The 19,584-nt window shown below is 43.5% G+C and overlaps 1 long non-coding RNA gene across 1 annotated transcript; it reads left to right on the forward strand.

Moving 5' to 3' along the window:
- The first annotated feature begins 10,165 nt into the window (after positions 1–10,165).
- On the forward strand, positions 10,166–19,046 carry LOC130276203 (uncharacterized). The gene is made up of 3 exons (XR_008845045.1): positions 10,166–10,266; positions 14,950–15,174; positions 18,916–19,046. It is a non-coding gene; the product is annotated as an uncharacterized LOC130276203 (long non-coding RNA).
- Positions 19,047–19,584: the final 538 nt, after the last annotated feature.

The following is a 19,584-nucleotide window of genomic DNA, read 5'->3' on the forward strand; positions in this document are numbered from 1 at the left end:
AGGAGGAATGTAATTAAAAAAAAAAACATACAACCTTAATAAATTGTTAATAAATCTAATTATTTTTATTAAGGACAACTGTCCTTAATAAATTATATTTATGGTCACCTGAAGTATGAATACGCTCCTTGCCATTTAGATTATTGTATATATTTGTTTTAGGGAAAACTGGGTGATGACCTGAATGGCTGCAGATACAGGTTTTGTAATCCAGATGACCTAGAGTCATGCAATGTATCCTGCAATGATACATACAGTGCCTTGCAAAAGTATTCACCACCTTTGACTATTTTTCCATGTTTTGGTACATTACAGCCTTAAGTTCAATGTTTTGTTAATCTGAATTTTATGTGATAGATCAGAACACAATAGTCTAAGTTGGGGGAAGTGAAATGAGTAAAATATATAAAAAGCTCTGGTAAAACCAATGACCTTCAGAAGTCACATAATTAGTGAAATGATGTCCAACTGTGTGCAATCTAAGTGTCACATGATCTGTCATTACATATACACACCTCAGAGGCATCAGTAACCAAACACTGCCATGAAGACCAAGGAACTCTCCAAACAAGTAAGGGACAATGTTGTTAAGAAGTACGAGTCAGTGTTATGTTATAAAAAAAAATATCCAAATCTTTGATGATCCCCAGGAGCACCATCAAATCTATCATAACCAAACAGAAAGAACATGGCACAACAGCAAACCCGCCAAGAGACGACCGCCCACCAAAACTCACAGACTGGGCAAGGAGGGCATTAATCAGAGAGGCAGCACAGAGACCTATGGTAACCCTGGAGGGCTGCAGAGTTCCACAGAAGAGACTGGAGTATCTGTACATAGGACGACAATAAGCTGTATGCTCCATAGAGTTGGGCTTTATGGCAGAGTGGTCAGAAAAAAGACACTACTTACAGCTAAAAACAAAAAGGCACATTGTGAGTTTGTGAAAAGGCATGTGGGAGACTTCCATAATGTATGGAGGAAGGTGCTCTGGTCTGATGAGACTAAAATTTTACTTTTCAGCCATCAAAGAAAATGCTATGTCTGGCGCAAACTCAACACATCACATCACCCAAAGAACACCATCCATTTTTCAGCAGCTGGGACTGGGAAACTGGTAAGAGTTGAGGGAAAGATGGATGGTGCTAAATACAAGGATATTCTTGAGCAAGGCCTGTACCACTCGGTGCATGATTTGAGGCTAGAACGGAGGTTCACCTTCCAGCAAGACAATGACCCCAAACACACTGCTAAAGCAACACTTGATTGGTTTAAGGGGAAACATGTTGGAATGGCCTAGTCAAAGCCTAGATCTCAATCCAATCGAAAATCTGTGTCAGACTTAAAGATTGCTGTTCACAAGTGCAAACCATCCAACTTGAAAGATCTGGAGCAGTTTTGCAAGGAGAAATGCGCAAAAATCCCAGTGGTAAGATGTGGCAAGCTCATAGGGGGACATTTATCAATGTTTGCTTATGTATTCCTTTTTTTAGTTAATTTGTTCTTACAATTTTTTTTGCTTATGTGTGACTTATTTATCAACTGCTTTCAGCCTGTTGATAAATTTCTTTCACGTAAGCAAGTTTTCTTTTTTTGCTTTGGTAGTGGCTTTTTCTGCTCCATGTCTGAGCTGGAGTAAATTTAATAGGTTTTTTCATGAGATGCGACTTTTTTGAGACTTTTGCATTTGATAAATCTCTGACCACTGTAAGTCAAAAATCACTTTTTGCTTTGGTAAGCAAGATTTTTATTTTTTGCTTAGGAAACTGCACAATCAAAAAGTCGCAGAAAAAAGAGAGTAGTTGCACGTTTGACTTTTTTGCGACAATTTTAAGCAAAAAAAAAAAAATCTACTAAATGCTTTGATAAATGTCCCCCATAGAGACTTATCCAAAACGACTTGGAGCTGTGATTAGTGCTAGAGATGAGCGAACTTACAGTAAATTCGATTCGTCACGAACTTCTCGGCTCGGCAGTTGATGACTTTTCCTGCATAAATTGGTTCAGCTTTCAGGTGCTCCGGAGGGCTGGAAAAGGTGGATACAGTCATAGAAGAGAGTCTCCTAGGAATGTATCCACCTTTTCCAGCCCACGGGAGCACCTGAAAGCTGAACTCATTTATGCAGGAAAAGGCATGAACTGCCGAGTAGTGTTGCTCGCGAATATTCGCAATTCGAATTTTATTCGCGAATATCGCATATTCGCGAATTCGCAAATATAGCACTATATATTCGTAATTACGAATATTCGTTATTTTTTTTTTATTTTTTTTTCACAGTACACATCACAGTGATCATCCCTCTCTGCTTCCAGCTTATGTGGTGTAAGAAAGCTCTAATACTACTGTGTGAGACTGGTGCGCATATTTTCGCATATGCGAAAATGTGCATATGCCAATTTTCGCATATGCGAATTTTCGCCTATACTAATTTTTGTATATGCAAATTTTCGCATATGTTAGTTTTCGCACGCGCAAATATTCGCATATGCGAAAATAAAACGAGAATATTACAAATATGCGAATATTCGCGAATATGACGAATATTCGTCCATATATTCGCGAATTCGAATATGGCCTATGCCGCTCAACACTACTGCCGAGCCGAGAAGTTCGTGACGAATCGAATTTACTGTAAGTTCGCTCATCTCTAATTACTGCAAAAGGTGGCTCTACAAAGTATTGACTTTAGGGGGGAGAATAGATATGCACATTGACTTTTTCTGTTATTTTGTCCTATTTGTTGTTTGCTTCACAATACATAATAATAATAAAAAAAAACATCTTCAAAGTTGTGGGTATATTCTGTACATTAAATGATCACAATCCTCAAACAATTCATGTTAATTCCAGGTTGTGAGGCACCAAAATACAGAAAAAGTCAAGGGGGGGGGGGTGCAAGGCACTGTAAGGCACTGTAACTAGAAAAATCAGGAGCCAGAAAAAGCAGAGTATCAGCAGGAAGCTATAATTAAGGTCATTGACAAGAATACAAAAGATTTAGAAACAGATACTTAACATACCAACAGAGATAAATTACTATAGATTTATGAAATTTAGTTTACCATAACATCCTGTAATATTTAGGAGACCCCTATACCACAGTATATAATGTAGTACAGAAGGTGGCTGCAGAAGTATAAGGGGTTAATAAGGCAGCTAGAGCTCTGGACACATTGAAGTATCTGCATGTTCACACCTCCTGAGGCCTGGACTATGTCTGCTATAATTAGGAACAATTACACCCAACATCCTGCTACAGAGCTGCTGCAAAGAGGTGATTAACCCCCTGACAGGACTGAAGATAAGAGCAGCAAAGTCTCTATATCTTGACCAAAAGGAGAGCTCTGGTCCTGTTACTGACATATTATAATAGTAATAGAATTATATTGAGATCAGACATGAGATCCACACCTCTTATACTACAGTCACATCTATTCCCTCTATTACTGCTGACAACCATCCTCTATATCATGTCTGAGAGGTTGTCACAGCCCCGCCCCCATTACTGACATCACTGGATATAATTACATTGTGATCAGACATGAGATCCACACACCTTATACTACAATCACATCTATTCCATCTATTAAAGGTTATCAATTAACAATTAAACAACAAACTTAATGGTCCCAGCTATTCCCTACAACATATAATCCCCAAAAACCAGAGTACACTTGTATTGTATGCAGAAATAAGGAATTTATTAGGGTGGGATAAACTTGTGCCGCCTACGGACTCCGGGAAATGGAAATTTCAGGTAAGAACAAATTTCCCACTTCCTGATCGTCCTACGGCGGCACACAATGGGATTTTCAAAGCAATACCCAAAAAAATAGAGCAGGGAGGGAATTATTGGTCACTAGCTCCTCTAATTACGCTTGCGCCAAAGGCCCATCCCTCAGAGGCAGAGATGTCTAACCGATAGTGTTTTATGAAGGTTGTAGGTGAGGACCAGGTTGCTGCCCGGCAAATCTGATCTATCGGCACATGGGATTTTTCTTTCCATGATGCTGCTGTTGAGCGTGTAGAGTGAGCCCTGAGGCTTAGTGGAGAAGTTGAACCTTCCAAATCCTAACAGTAGTGGATGGTGTCTTTGATCCATCTTGCTAAGGAAGCTTTGCCCGCTTTTCTCCCTTTCCTTGTACCTTGGAAGAGAATGAAGAAGGTCATTCTGAGAGACGCCGTCCTGTCAATGTATGATAATACCGCTCTTCTGACATCCAACAGATGGAGATTCCCTTGTTGTCCTTCCGAAAGAACTGGCAAGACCAGTTCCTGATTCAGATTCTGAGCCGATGGCACCTTGGGAAGAAATTCTGGCATTGTCCTGAAGATGACAACATTGGGCAATATTCTCAGATATGGTTCTCTGCAGGATGATGCCTGTAACTCCCCGATGCGTCTGGCTAACGTAATCGCAATTAGAAAAAGGGTCTTGAGAGAGAGCCACTTTAATTATGTAGTTTCCAAAGGTTAGAAGGGTTCTCCGCACAATTTTCTCACAACTAGCGGAAGGTCCCACGAAGGCAATGGATGGTAGTAAGGGGGACAAAGCTTCTTTAGAGCTCTAAAGAATCTGGTCACAAAAGCAGAACCTGAAAAAAGACCATTCAGATGGGCATTAATGGCTGTCACCTGGACTTTTAGAATGTTAGGTTTGAGACCTTTGTCGAACCCTTCTTGGAGGAAGAGTAGTGAAGCCACCTCTGATGGATTTAAGTCTTTACTCGAGCACCGACTTGAATAAAGGTGCCAAACTCTTGCATATACTCTCATAGTTGCTGGTTTTCAGGAGGCTAAGAGGGTGTTGATTACTTTATCAGCCAATCCTTGATCGTTTAACGTCTACCATTCAAGTTCCACGCAGCCAGGCTCAGACTGCCAGGGTCTGGATGAAGAAGGCCCCTTTGCAGGAGTTCTTCTACCACCGGAAGTTTGAAGTATTCTCCTTTCGATATCTCCCACACAAGTTGAAACCACGCCCGTCGTGGCCAGAATGGAAGAACCACAATTGCTCAGACCTTTTTTGTTCATGATCTTCCTGAGCATTCGAGGAATCAATGGAAGAGGAGGAAAGGCATAGACGAACATCCCCTTCCATGAGATCGATAGCCCGTCCACCACCAGAGAGCAGAATACCGGCAGTTTCTTGTTCTCCTGTGTTGGAAAAACGTCCAGGGTCGGCAACCCCCACTTCTTCACAATCAACTTGAAGATCCTCGGATTGGGGCTCCATTTCCCCGGCATAATTCTTTGTCTGCTCAAGAAGTCCACCGTGGTATTCAGAGAGCCCCAAATGTGTATGGCTGAGATCGAGAGAAGATTCTTCTCTGCCCAAGACATTATGTTTATACACAATTCCTGAAGGCTCTTGCTCCTCGTGCCTCCCTATTTGTTTACATAGTAAACCAAAGGGAGATTGTCTGAACCTGAACATGGTGACCCCGAAGCGTTCTCTTGAAATGCTTTAATGCAAGACTGATGACCTTCAACTCCCTGAAATTGGATGACTTGGTTGCTATATTCCTTGGCCAGGGTCTCTGGACCCACAAGCCCCCCACATGTGCACCACAACCGGAGCCTGATGCATCCGTAGTGAGGACTACCGGTGGAGGAGAGAGAAGATTCTTGCCTTGAACAAAACGAATCGGCTGCAACCACCATGTCAAGTTCTTCTTCAGTCCCCTTGGCAGAGGAATGACTGAATCTAGATCGTTTTGTGACTTGTTCCAAAGACAAAGAATGTGGGACTGGAGCTTCCTGATATGTGATTTCGCCCACGGAACTGCCTCTATTGAAGATGTTAAGAGACCCAGGATTTTCATGGCGAAATGTATGGTGCATGACCGGACACCCAGAAAGAGGTGAAGATTCTGAGAGATGTTGGTAATCCTTTCTTCTGAAAGAAAGAGCTTCATTTGCATGGAGTCTATGACAAACCCCAGGTAAGTAATCCTTCTTAGAGGTGTCAGGTGGGATTTTTTTTTAGTTTTATAAGAAAACCCTGGTTCCTCAGAACTTCCATTGCGATCTGAAGATGACTTTGTAGAAGAGGTTTTGACCGCGCCTTGAAGATCCAGTCGTCCAAGTATGGTGTCACATGGATGCCCAATAGTCTGAGGTGAGCTACCAGGACTACTACCACTTTGGTGAAAAATCTCAGAGCTGCTGTTATGCCGAAAGGAATGCACGTGAATTGGAGGTAACGAATCTGACCGTGAGACCTTACTGCAATCCGTAGATATCTCCGATGTGATGGCCGGACTGGTATAGGCAGGTATGCATCCTGAAGATCCAGTGATGCCATGTAATCTCCGTCTAGGACCGCTGATTTTATGGATTCCATCTTGAATCTTCTCCTCACAAAATATTTGTTTAGAAGAGACAAATCTATGACCAGTCTCCAATCCCCGCCAGACTTTGGTACGGCGAAGACGGGAGAGTAAAAACCTATTCCTCTCTCTTTTGGCACCTCTTCCAATACTCTTTTGAGAAGGAACTGATGGATCAGTTTGGCAACCACTGAGGAGGCTCGGTTGACCATAAACCTGTCTGGAGGCATTCTTTGTAACTCTAGGGAGTAACCATTTTTTATTGTATCTGATACCCAGGCATCCGAGGAGGTCTGGGACCAGATATCTGCAAAGAATTGGAGTCTGGCTCCCACTGGATGTTCCTGGGTTTTGGCATAATTTTTATTTATCCTTGCGGGTGAAAGGTTTCTTCTTTGTGTTGGAGAAATCCTGTTACTTCGAAAATTGTCGCCTTTGACCAGATTGGTGAAAATTCCCCCGTCTTCTAAAGGGGCTAGAGTATTTTCCCCTTTTGCTGTTTACTCCGTATCTTGCTCCTGGTTTTTTCCATTCATAGGGAAAGTGTTCCTTGTCCTTCCGTAGGGATTTCAGGATGCCTTTTAGTTGAGGTCTAAACATCGAAGAGGGATGGAATGGTAGGTTAACAAAGAGATTTTTTGATGAAATATCCCCACTCCAATTTTTTATCCACAATGCCCTTCTTGTCGCATTTGACAATGCTAGGGCTCTTGATGAGAACTTCATAGCGTCTAACGGCGCATCACATAGAAATTCTGAAGCTGACATCATGAGAGAAATGTTCTTTAGTAGATCTTTCCGAGAAACGACTTCACTAATATCTCTGGATAATTCAGACAGCCAGATCCGCAGAGCCCTTGCCACCGGGAGAGAAGCGGATGAGACTTTAGCTGCTGCTGCTGTAGAATACGTCTTCTTACATAATAAATCCGCCTTCCTTTCCATAGGGTCTGATAACAATGAGGACTCCTCAGATGGAAAAATGGCTTTCTTCGCCAAGCAGGTTGCTGCCATATCCACTTTGGGGGGATTTTCCCAATCCTCATAGGCTGCGGGAGATAACCTATAGGTAGAACGCATCCTGGCCCCCGGGTCCGTCTTCATTTTTGGCTTGGACCAGTCCTTGCGGAACCAATCTCTCACGCTGGCAGTAATCTATCTCTAGACGGAGGGAAGTAGTATAATTGGTCCCTCTGTAACTTCATGGAAACATCTGCCTCACTTTCCAATGCATCCTGTCAGCTATGCACCTTATCTTTATCCAGCAGATATAGATCCTCTGAAATTTCCCCTTCCTCTATTTCTTTAAATTTAAACTCGCTGGATTCTTTGCAGGAACTGGAAGAGGAGGATGATGAAGGAGATATCTACTTATGTGATATCTTGCTCTTCTTCCCCCCGAAGGAAGCCTTCACTTCTGTGAAAGTGGAGCATAATTCTTTTTTCAGCCATGCCGTTGGCTCCATATGAGAAGTCTGGGGTGGTGATTGACACACGGAGCAGACGTCCTCCTCCCAGTCATCTGGTACTGGCTGATGGCACTTAATGCAAGCCCTGTGTCTTGATTTCCTAGACCTTTTACTCCCGGAATGAGACATCTAGGGATAAAAAAATAAATAAATATATATATATATATATACAATCCAAATGAAAGCGGCACCTCCTGAGAAGAGTAAGGTTGGGTGGACGCCCTAGAACCTCGGTGCTCCGGTCCGTAGTAAATATAGATCAATGTAGGCAGCACACCAAAATTAGTGCAAAATTCAAGTGTTTATTCCAGGGATAGGTGACAACGTTTCGGCGATCTCACACCGCCATTTTTAAGTCTTTCAAGTCTTGAAAATGGCGGTGTGAGATCGCCAAAACGTTGTCACCTATCCCTGGAATAAACACTTGAATTTTGCACTAATTTTGGTGTGCTGCCTACATTGATCTATATATATATATATATATATATATATATATATATATATATATGTTTTATTACATATTATACACCTATATATTTCAGGGTAACTGTCTTGATCTTTGTAGGCTGTTTTAACATACCTCTGCCAACTGACAATCTGCTGCCCAGGCTGAGCGCAGCTTCCCAGTGGCAGTGCTGGCTATTTATGAAATACCGGTAAGATGCGCATGCGCAGCACTTTTGTGCAGCTGCGCTCCACTCTCTGCATATAGTTACAGCGGGCCCGGAGCTCCCGCTTCTTCCTTCGGTCATGCGCTTGAATGTTTGCGCTGAACGCTGCGCATCCCCACTCGCATACATACACGCCGGCTGGAGCTCACGCTTGCCACGTGTATAGCTCCCCTCTGGATCAGTCCTACCTGATCTTGCCAGCGTATCACTCCAGGAGGCCCGATGGCCTGCCCAACACCAGGGGAGCCTCAGGTAACTGGCATAAGAGTGGGGGAATAGCCGAGGGACCAGGGGAGCCCCTAGTATACAGCATAACTTTTTCACCCCAGGGACCCCAGAAGCCTGAGGTTTGGGACCCTTGCTTCTGCTAAGTTCTTGTTTCCTTAGAAGAAATGAAATACAAGTGTACTCTAGTTTTTGGGGATTATATGTTGTAGGGAACAGCTGGGACCATTAAGTTAATTGTTTAATTGTTAATTGATAACCTTGCTATCTGCATTGTATAACACTGCTAGGTGGTTCTTCTATTTCCGGGTCAGAAGAATCTTTAACCCATTGTGTGCTGCCGTAGGACAATCAGGAAGTCCTGCCTAACACAAGCAATGCTACTCTAACAAAGACAACCCATGCTGGAACTTAACCTTGAGTCACCAGTTCACTCTATATATAATAAAATAAAAAAGTATATCCTTATAAACCAAATAAATACAACTGCCAGGTGGATGTGTTATATGTGACCGTTTGCATGGTCAGTTCGGTCCTCCTTCAGCTGTGGTAACAGATTCTCTGGCCACAGCTATTCCTGGAGAACAAACAGAATATGCTGCTGCCCCCTGAATTTCCCCGGTGTGAATGGCCTTAGCCACATGGGAAAATATTTATTTAAGATTCTAGTGACCAGAAAAATACATTGGTGAGAAAAGCTCCAATAGAAAATCAGAGGATTCCAGATAAGGGTGCTAAAACAGTCTAAATTATGAGAGGGTAACATTCATCCCTTGCAGAATGGTTATAAGAAAACATAAAGGCCCACATTTATTAGAGATTAGACTGGGTTTACACAGTGTTGATGCAATGAGTGCTAGGTATATGTCGGCATCTTGTTAAAAAAAAAATATATATTATGTTTGCGGATGCTGTGGCTTCCTGCACCTCATTTATTTAGCATGGCAGAACATGCTATTCAGATAAATAAAGGGCCAAAGAAAGTCAACACTAGACAACCTCCTGTCTATGCAATTGACTTAGCACTCTTCCAAACTGGAAAAGAAATCCAAACTTTGAGTTTCAAACTTTGAACCTTCAGAGGTTCGGTATGGTTCAAAAAGGCTAAAAGCTGATTGTGCCATGATACAAAAGATGCAACGTTTTGGTTTGAGAAGCTTGCCGGAACGTTGTATCTTTTGTATCATGGTGCAATAAACCTTTAGCCTTTTTGAACCATAACCGACAGCTAAATAAATAGATACATTTGGGAAGTGGCCCCAATGTCCGTTTCGAATTATGTTTGTGCCATTAAAGTGAATCGGTCCAAAATCTGTATATAGTATAAATGGAGCGCTGGCCACGCACTTGCATACCATTTGTCCAAATTCTCAGAATTGGTGAAAACCTGTTCTATGAATAGGAGACAACAACTTGAGATTGGTATGCCCCTTTAATAATTTATACCATTTACTCCTATCTTTAACACTTTCCTTGGGTCGCATCAGTTCTCTGGAGTGCCTTACCCATGACAGATTAATTCCCAAGATCCACACTCAAGAGTGACCTAAAAATCACATCTTTTCAGGTAGGGTAATCACATTTCATAAACTTATTACTTTTCTTTTACCACCATTATTCTTCAGAAGCGAATAGCTTTACCCTATACTATTTGTACCTATTTGTGCTAATACAAATACTGGTTGGGTGACTGCAGCTGGCTGGGTGACTGCTTGTGTACTACCCTTTTTAGTATGAAAGGTGTTAAGGTGTTAAAACCACTGAACAAACAAAGCTCTTCTTACCTCTTGTGTCACCCATATTTCCTCATAGATGAGTAGGACCCTCATTCCTCTTGTTTACATTGTTTATTAGTTTGTTACTATGTAATGTTTGTTATGGGTCTGTACACATATACTATTTAACAATCTGTCGTAGCCAAAAACTGGAGTGATTTACCCATAACAACCAATCGCAGCCCAGCTTTCATTTTACCAGTTTGTTAAGATATGAAAGCTGAGCTGTGATTGGTTATTATGGGCAAATCACTTCAGTTTTCATCTCCAACAGATTGATATATCTGGGCCAATGTATTATAATGTGCTGCAAAATATGTTGGTGCTATATAAAGATCAACATTATTATCTTGTGCCTCGCCGCAATAGAACAAAGAGAAAATGATTTTGGGTTTTGCGCCATGATTATAATAAAAGACCTAGGGTCATGAAAGAGAAGGCTAAGGTAAGATATTATTTAAAACAATGCAAGGCACCTGGAACACCCAACCAAAAGAAGTGTAGTGGACCCAGTTGGACCCACTACATGTGATCCACTCCGGCAGCAGAAATCTGACATGTTTGTTCCATGTCAACAAAGTATAGTTTTAGCCAGTTGTTTAGGATTCTCATTTGTACATGACATGAGGTTTACAGATAGATCACTTTATTTAGAAATCATTATATCACAATTTCAGAGTCGGAAGTTCACACACACAAAGCTGAATGGAATTTGGAGTCTTCCAAGTTATTTAAAGCCACAATGTTGTGGTTTTAACAGCTTCTCATAGGATAACTGACATCATGTGAGGCAAAAAAAATGTTATTTCTCCTATATGCCTGGGCTGCTGGATTAAAAATAATAAACTTTGACTTACCTTCCGTTGCTTCCCCGATGCCGCTCGAATCTCTCTTCCATCCTCCGGTACAACACCGAGGTCAGAAGAGCAGTTTTAGGAGCACTGGGGGAGCGGCGGAAGGTAAGTCAAAGTTGTTATTTTTATTTCGGCAGCCTGGGCATACAGTGGTCCCTCAACATACAATGGACCATCGTTTGTTGAAACCATCGTATGTTGAGGGATCCGTGCAATGTAAAGTATAGGACAATAGTCTACAACCTGCGGACCTCCAGATGTTGCAAAACTACAACACCCAGCATGCCCGGACAGCCAACGGCTGTACGGGCATGCTGGGAGTTGTAGTTTTGCAATATCTGGAGGTCCGCAGGTTGAAGACCACTGGTATTGGAGGTTATACTCACAGGTCCCCGCCGCTCTGGACCGTCACCGCTGATCTGGATGTCGCCCTCCATCGATGTCGCCCCGTCCCCGGGGTGTCCCCGATTCTCCGTCAAGGCCTCTGCTTTCCCAGCATCCTCGCTCTCCGTCACCGCCATCACGTCGTTACGCACGCCGCTCCTATTGGATGATGGGACGGCGTGCGCAGCGACGTGATGACAATGATAGAGAGCGCCGACCATGCAGGGGATCCCGAAGAGGACGCTCCGGAGCCCTGAGGACAGGTAAGTAATCATCAGCGGAGCACACGGGGCACCGTAAACGGCTATCCGGTGGCAGCTGAAGCAGTTTGCGCTGCCGGATAGCCATTTATGCGATGGCCCTGACATACAAAAGCATCATATGTTGATGCTGCCTTCACCATGCGATGGCCTCTGAGAGGCCATCGTATGATGAAATGATCGTATGTCGGGGCAATCATAGGTCGGGGGTCACTGTATAGGAAAAATTTTAATTTTCACCGAAGTTCCCCTTTCAAGATCTACTTGCCTTTTTGCTTGACTTTATGAGAAAGAAATCAGCCAAGACTTTGTGAACCTCCCCATATTGACATATGCCCAAAGGTTCCACATTCATCAATAAGCAACGATGAACATCATGGGACCATGCAGCCATCATACAGTGCTTCTGTCTCCAAGAAATGAATGTACTTTAGTGTGAAAAATACAATCCAGGGACAACACCAAACATTGTGAGGATAATGGAGGAGACAGACACAAAAGTATATCAATAGTACACGTCCTATATCAACATGACCTGAAAGGCCGCTCAACAAGGAAGGAGCCACCACTACAAAATCACCATAAAAAAGCCAGGTTACATTTTGTTACAGGACATGGGGACAAAGATCTTACTGTTTAAAAAACCTGTTCTCTAGTCTGTTTGGCCTTTATTACCATTGTTATGTATGGAGGAAAAAGGGGGATGCTTGCAAGCCAAGAAACACTGTTCTGACCGTGAAGCATGGGCTGGCGGCATCATGTAGTTGGGGGACTTTTCTGCAGTAGGGACATGAGTACTTCACAAAATAGATGGCATTATGAAGATAATATGTGGAGATATTGAAGTAACATATTAAGGCATCAGCCAGGAAGTTAACCCCTTAAGGACGCAGCACTTTTTCACCTTAAAGGGGTATTCCAGGCCAAAACTTTTTTTTATATATCAACTGGCTCCGGAAAGTTAAACAGATTTGTAAATTACTTCTATTAAAAAATCTTAATCCTTCCAATAGTTATTAGCTTCTGAAGTTGAGTTGCTGTTTTCTGTCTAACTGCTTTCTGATGACTCACGTCCCAGGAGCTGTGCAGCTCCTATGGGGATATTTTCCCATCATGCACAGCTCCCGGGACGTGACATCATCATTGAGCAGTTAAACCGAAAAATTCAGAAGCTAATAACTATTGGAAGGATTAAGATTTTTTAATAGAAGTAATTTACAAATCTGTTTAACTTTCCGGAGCCAGCTGATATATAAAAAAAGTTTTTGCCTGGAAGACCCCTTAAATTTTTCGCAATTCTGACCAAGGTGACTTTACCATGACTTTACGCATTAATAACTCTAAATGCTTTTACCGAATATTCTGATTCTGAGATTTCATGAACATTTTGAAAATGTAGCATTTTTCTAACTTTGAAGCTCTCTGCTTGTAAGGAAAATGGATATTCCAAATAAATTTTATTTTTATTAACAAATACAATATGTTCACTTTATGTTGGCATCATAAAATGGACATATATTTACTTTTTGAAAAAATTAGAGGGCTTCAAAGTAGAGCAGCAATTTTCAAACATTTCATGAAAATTGCAAAATCTGAAGGGACAGATGTTACAGAACTACAACTCCCAGCATGCCTGGGCAGTCTAGGCATGCTGAGAGTTGTAGTTTGGCAACATCTGGAGGGCTACCGTTTGGGCACCACTGTAACAGTGGTCTCCAAACTGTGACCCTCCAGATGTTGCAAAACTACAACTCCCAGCATGCCCAGACAGCCTTTGGCTGTCTGGGCATGCTGGGAGTTGTAGTTTGGCACCCACTAGAAGGGCACCAGTAAAGGTCACTTTACTGCCCCCAACCTCTCCCCCGCCCCCCCCCCCCCCGTCCTTTGCCTACCTGAGCCGTGATCTCCGCAGTCTCCAGCGACGATCGGCGGTCCCCAAGCATCTTCTCCTCCAGGTACAGGCCTCCATCTTCTCCCCACGTTCTGCCCAACATCCGGGGGTGGGCAGAACAGGGGGTTGCAATGACAACCCACTGTCCTGCGCTGCCATTGGTCAGAACTCATTTCTGATTAATGGCAGGGTATAGGAGGAGATCGCAGCACTGCGACCTCGCTCCTATCCCTTAGGATGATCGGGGCTGTCACTGACAGCTCCGATCATCCCTATTTTCCAGGTGATCGGGTCTCCAGAGACCCGATCAGCCCGGAATAGCAGAAAATTGCATGTCTGAATTGACATTCGATTTTCTGCGATCGCCGACATGGGGAGGGTCTCAGGACCCCCCTCGGCGATGTGCTGGGATGCCTGCTGAATGATTTCAGCAGGCATCCCGGTCCATCCCCAACCGGCTAGCAGCGGGGACTGGAATTCCCACGGGCATATGCATACGCCCCACGTCCTTAAGGAATCGGGATGCAGGGCGTATGCATACGCCCAGCGTCCTGAAGAGGGCCTTTCAAATGGCCAGTGACCCCAAGCATATTTCCAAACTTGGAAAATGGCTTGGAAGTTTATGGGAATAAGTGAAATTGACTATAAAAGAACAAGTAGGTCTTCAAATCTGATTTAGTTACATCATTTGTGTCAGGAGGAATAGGCAGAATTCCAGCAACATATTGTTAGATGCTTATGAAAATCGCATAATGTTTCATCCAGGACAAGTTAAAGGCAATGTTACCTAATACGAACCACCTGTATATAAACTTCAAAGCCATTGGGAAAGTGATAAAACAAATAAAAGTGAAAATAAACCACTGTCTCTAGTATTACTTTGACATTTTTTACATTCTTGAAATACAGTAGTGATCTAAACTGACTTCAAAAAGGATTTGTATAAAACAAACAAACAAAAAAACACATTTTAATGAATGTGGCTAAGGTGTGTGCAAACAGTTAATGATGGAAAGTGGGGTGCTGGGTGCCTTTCTGTCATGATGTATCAGTTCATCATACATCTATTTTCTTCTTACTACTTAGGTTTTTATGATTCTTCACAGAGATAAAAAAAATAAAAACACATTAACATCACAGAAGAAAAGCACAGCGTCCCTGAGGGAGAATGGCATACAAATTCTACAAAGTCTGCCCCAACTGCAGGCTGCAGACACTGACAAGAGGGATGCTCCAGGGCAAGTGGTCACCATACGGCTCTACTCTGTAATAGCAAGAAGTGACCTGGAGATCTCAGCCCCAAAAAACAAGGTAATTAATGGTAAGGGAGGATTACAGTACCCGGACAGGTTATATTGCTTAAGGGTATTTCGTTTGTAGAAAAGATGTCTTATGGGCGATTTGATCACAATATACAAATATATGAATGGTACAGTACAGAAATCTTTTTAAAAGTTAAAGTCCCATGCCTTGAAGTACAGAAAAACTCAGGATAGGGGATAAGTTTTAGATCACAGGGGGCTGACCGATGTGCTCCCCTCCCCCCCCCCTTGCAATCTCCTGTACAGAACCCCGACTCTCCTGCAGAGCGGCACATCACGGCCCCCACCCCCTCCATATATATCTATGGGAGAGCCGAAGATAGCCAAACATCTCTCCTATAAAGATAAATGGAGGGGGCGTGGCTGCCCCCCGTTTTGGGCGGGGGTTCTGAGCTGGAGGAGCCAGGGCTCTGTACAAGAGATCGCGAGGGGCCATAGCAGTCGGACCCCGTTGGTTGTCCGGGCATGCTGGGAGTTGTAGTTTTGCAACATCTGGAGGTCCGCAGGTTGAAGACCACTGCCCTAGGGGATAAGTTTTTCTGTACTTCAAGGCATGGGACTTCTTCCTTAAAGGACATCTATAGTGCAAATTAACTTATCCCCTATCCGAAGGATAGGGGATAAGTTATAGATCGTGGGGGGTTCGAGCGCTGGGGCCCCCCGCGATCTTCGGTACGGGGCCGCGGCAATATACAGGAAAGGGGACGTTCCGTCCCCGCATGACGCGCCGGCCGACACGCCCCCTCCATGAATCCCATAGAGATACATGGAGGGGGAGTGTCTGCTGCGGCTTTCTGCTGGGGACAAAACCTCACTTCCGGCAGACTGCCGCGGCCCCGTCCAGGAGATCCCGGGGGGCCCCAGCGCTCGGACCCCCCACAATCTATAACTTATCCCCTATCCTTTGGATAGGGGATAAGTTATTTTGCGCTTTAGTACTCCTTTAATGAGATTTTTTTTTTATTTTTTTTTTATACCTAGGCCTGTAACCATGACAAGGGGGCATCTTCAATGTCTAGAACAAAAAAGGTTTCATCACAGATGGGTTTATAGGTTTTTGATTTCTGGAGGCAGAACATTGATCCAGGGATTTATTCTTACTGTCAAGTATGGAGTAGGAATTATTTTTCCCCTTGTATGGGACAATTGGTACCTGCCTCAAAGGTTTTTTGCTTTCCTCTGGATAAACACAGTAGTTTACAGGTTAAACTTAAAGGGGTACACCACTGGAAAACATTATATTTTAAATAAACTGGTGCCAGAAGGTTAAACAGATTTGTAAATGATTTCTATAAAAAAAATTCTTAATCCTTCCAGTACTTATCAGCTGCTGTATACTACAGAGGAAGTTCTTCTCTTTTTGAATTTCCTTTTTGTCTGACCACAGTGTTCCCTGCTGACACCTCTATTCATGTCAGGAACTGTCCAGAGTAGGAGTGGTTTGCTATGGGGATTTGCTCCTACTCTGGACAGTTATGTCGTTTACAGCAGCTTATAAATACTGGAAGGATTAAGATTTTTTTTTATAAAAGTAATTTACAAATCTGTTTAACTTTCTGGCACCAGTTTTAATGGACTCTATTCTTTTTTTTTCCAACCACATTAACTATGACTAAGGTCCAGTCTTAGGACCGAAACGCGTCACCCTGTCATGTTCTCCTGGTCTTTGTAGCTTTTATTGGAATAAATATCCTGTTTTCTGATACTCGCACTGGACACCTTGCCTTTGTTCGTTGTTTCCAGTCGGTGCTGCCCACGCCGGTCCTGACGCGACGGGCTGAGGGAGTGAGCTGGACTACAGATACTTTTGCTTGCAGTTACACATTAACTATGTAACTATCTTGTGTGGAATGACCACCACGGATGGCTACCATTGGTCACTCAAGTATTAATATTATATGCATCTGCCTTATTATGAACAGGGATAAAGCTACGTGTACTCTTACAAAGTGCAGTAACAGTAGCATCTGTTCTTTATTTTAGCTAATTCATTATGATCCACATCTGGTTTTGGCTTTGAAACTGCATCAAAACTGCACTGTGTAAAAGCAACCTAAAGCAGTGCAAGCAATTGTGGGAGGTCATTCTCGATCTCATTAGCAACCAATCACAGGGCAGTCCTCATCTCATAAGCTGTTCAGGAAAATTTGGAGGGGGTTAGGAATGGTGATTTTTCTCCCTTGGGAGCCCTTCATCCATGTTTTTGCATCTCATCACAAGTTGCACTCCGTTCAGGGTCAAGGATACAGACAAGAATTCCTGGACATGCGATGTCGCCATCTCAAATATGGCAGCAGAGATTTACAAGCGGAGCAGACTGACCCCTGGTTTTAATTAGAATAGCTCTTCCAAAATAGGTGCTGCTGACCTGGAACGGTGGCAAAGGCTCCTCAGTGCCATAAGAGCAGCAGCCAGAGAGGGGAAGGGCTCAATAATTTACAGGCAGTAACCAAACACTGACACTAAGCTCTTCAATAACAAGTCAGGACGCAGCGCGAAATTTAATTACTGAGCCCCATAGAAGAAGAGGAAAACCAGAATCATCTGGGGCAAGGGGACCAATAGACTGTATTGCTGTCCTATAGTGAGTCTATCCCTAGCCTAAAATGACTGACAACATGGAGCAATATACTGCATTTCTCTGTTCTTTATAGCCAGCCATGAAGGAGAAAACCGTAAATTTAAGCTGCTTTTTTTTGCCAAACACAATACATTCTCAGCCTCTCCCCAGCATGATTGATAACATGCTTGTATTCATTTATCCTACAGTGTGCCTTTCCACATACAGACATGGCAAATAACCGGAAGAGATACAATGTACTATAAAGTCAATTGAGGGGACAAGCTGCAGGTGTACTGTCCCTTTAAGTAACAGGACCACGTTGTCACAACCTCCAAGTTAATGTTATGTCATGAGGTATTAATACAGTGGTCCCTCAACATACGATGGTAATCCGTTCCAAATGGACCATCATTTGTTGAGGTATCCGTGCAATGTAAAGTATAGGACAGTGGTCTACAACCTGCGGACCTCCAGATGTTGCATAACTACAACACCCAGCATGCCCGGACAGCCAACGGCTGTCCGGTCATGCTGGGAGTTGTAGTTTTGCAACATCTGGAGGTCCGCAGGTTGAAGACCACTGGTATAGGAAGTTGTACTCACCTGTCTCTGCCGCTCCGGACCGTCACCGCTGCCCTGGATGTCGCCCTCCATCGCTGTCGCCGCGTCCCTGGGGTGTCCTCGACGCTCCAGCAAGGTCTCTGCTTCCCCGGCATCCTCGCTCTCTGTCGCCGCCATCACGTCGCTACGCACACCGCTCCTATTGGATGACGGGACGGCGTGCGCAGCGACGTGATGGAGAGCGCCGACTATGCAGGGGATCCCGAAGAGGACAGGTAAGTGATCGTCAGCGGACCACACGGGGAACCGTAAACGGCTATCCGGTGGCAGCTGAAGCAGTCAGGGCTACCGGATAGCCGTTTATGCCATGGCCCCGACATACAAAAGCATCGTATGTTGATGCTGCCTTCAACATGCGATGGCCTCTGAGAGGCCATCGTATGTTGAAATGATCGTATGTTGGGGCCATTGTTGGTTGGGGGGTCACTGTAATATGAATATCTTAGATGTGATGAAGGAAAATATGTCAAAGGCCACAAAGGTAGAACCAGGGGAAATGTATGAGCAGCGTGCCCATCTTTACACCAGTGTCCATTTCTCCCCCAGCGCCAGGCCATCAGGGAGACCATTTTTCAGAATCCTCCTTGACGTGTTACCACAGAGCTAGACATTCTGGTCGCTGTGAGGATGGGGCAGCTGCAGCTACAACAAATAAAGCCCAGCTGGACAGCGGGGTAGACAACCTGGCAAGGACATCTGCCTCTAAGGCTTCTGGCCACTCTGCATTCCCTGGGGAATGGTGTCATTGACAAAAAGAAAGATGATAATAAAAGGATTTTCCTGAGATTTGTGGGATCTTGGCCAAGTTATAATAGGTTGTAGATGAATTACTGTATGTGGCTGCTAGCAGTGCAATACCTTGCTCCACCCAGTGACTGACATATCACCCATCGAGATTGTATGATAAGGCCGGCCTGATGGAAAGGACTACAGGTGTAGACAAGTCATGTGTATGGAAATATGTTACAATGTGTCAGTACAGCAACATTTATTGAATATGTGAACTAGATTACAGAGGACTCCTGGGGGTCCCAGACTGGGGACCTTTCATGGCCAGTTTATTGGGATCCTTCTAGTAAAAAAAAAAAAAAAAAAAAGACTGTCCAAACGTGAGAACCCTTTTACTTAATAGGAAGAATGATCCCCTACCGATATCACCTATCATTGCCAATATCTGGCCAGCGCCCTGATAGCGAAACATATGAAAAGGCTGCG

This window comes from Hyla sarda, chromosome 6 (genome assembly GCF_029499605.1).
Source record: "Hyla sarda isolate aHylSar1 chromosome 6, aHylSar1.hap1, whole genome shotgun sequence".
NCBI lineage: Eukaryota > Metazoa > Chordata > Amphibia > Anura > Hylidae > Hyla > Hyla sarda.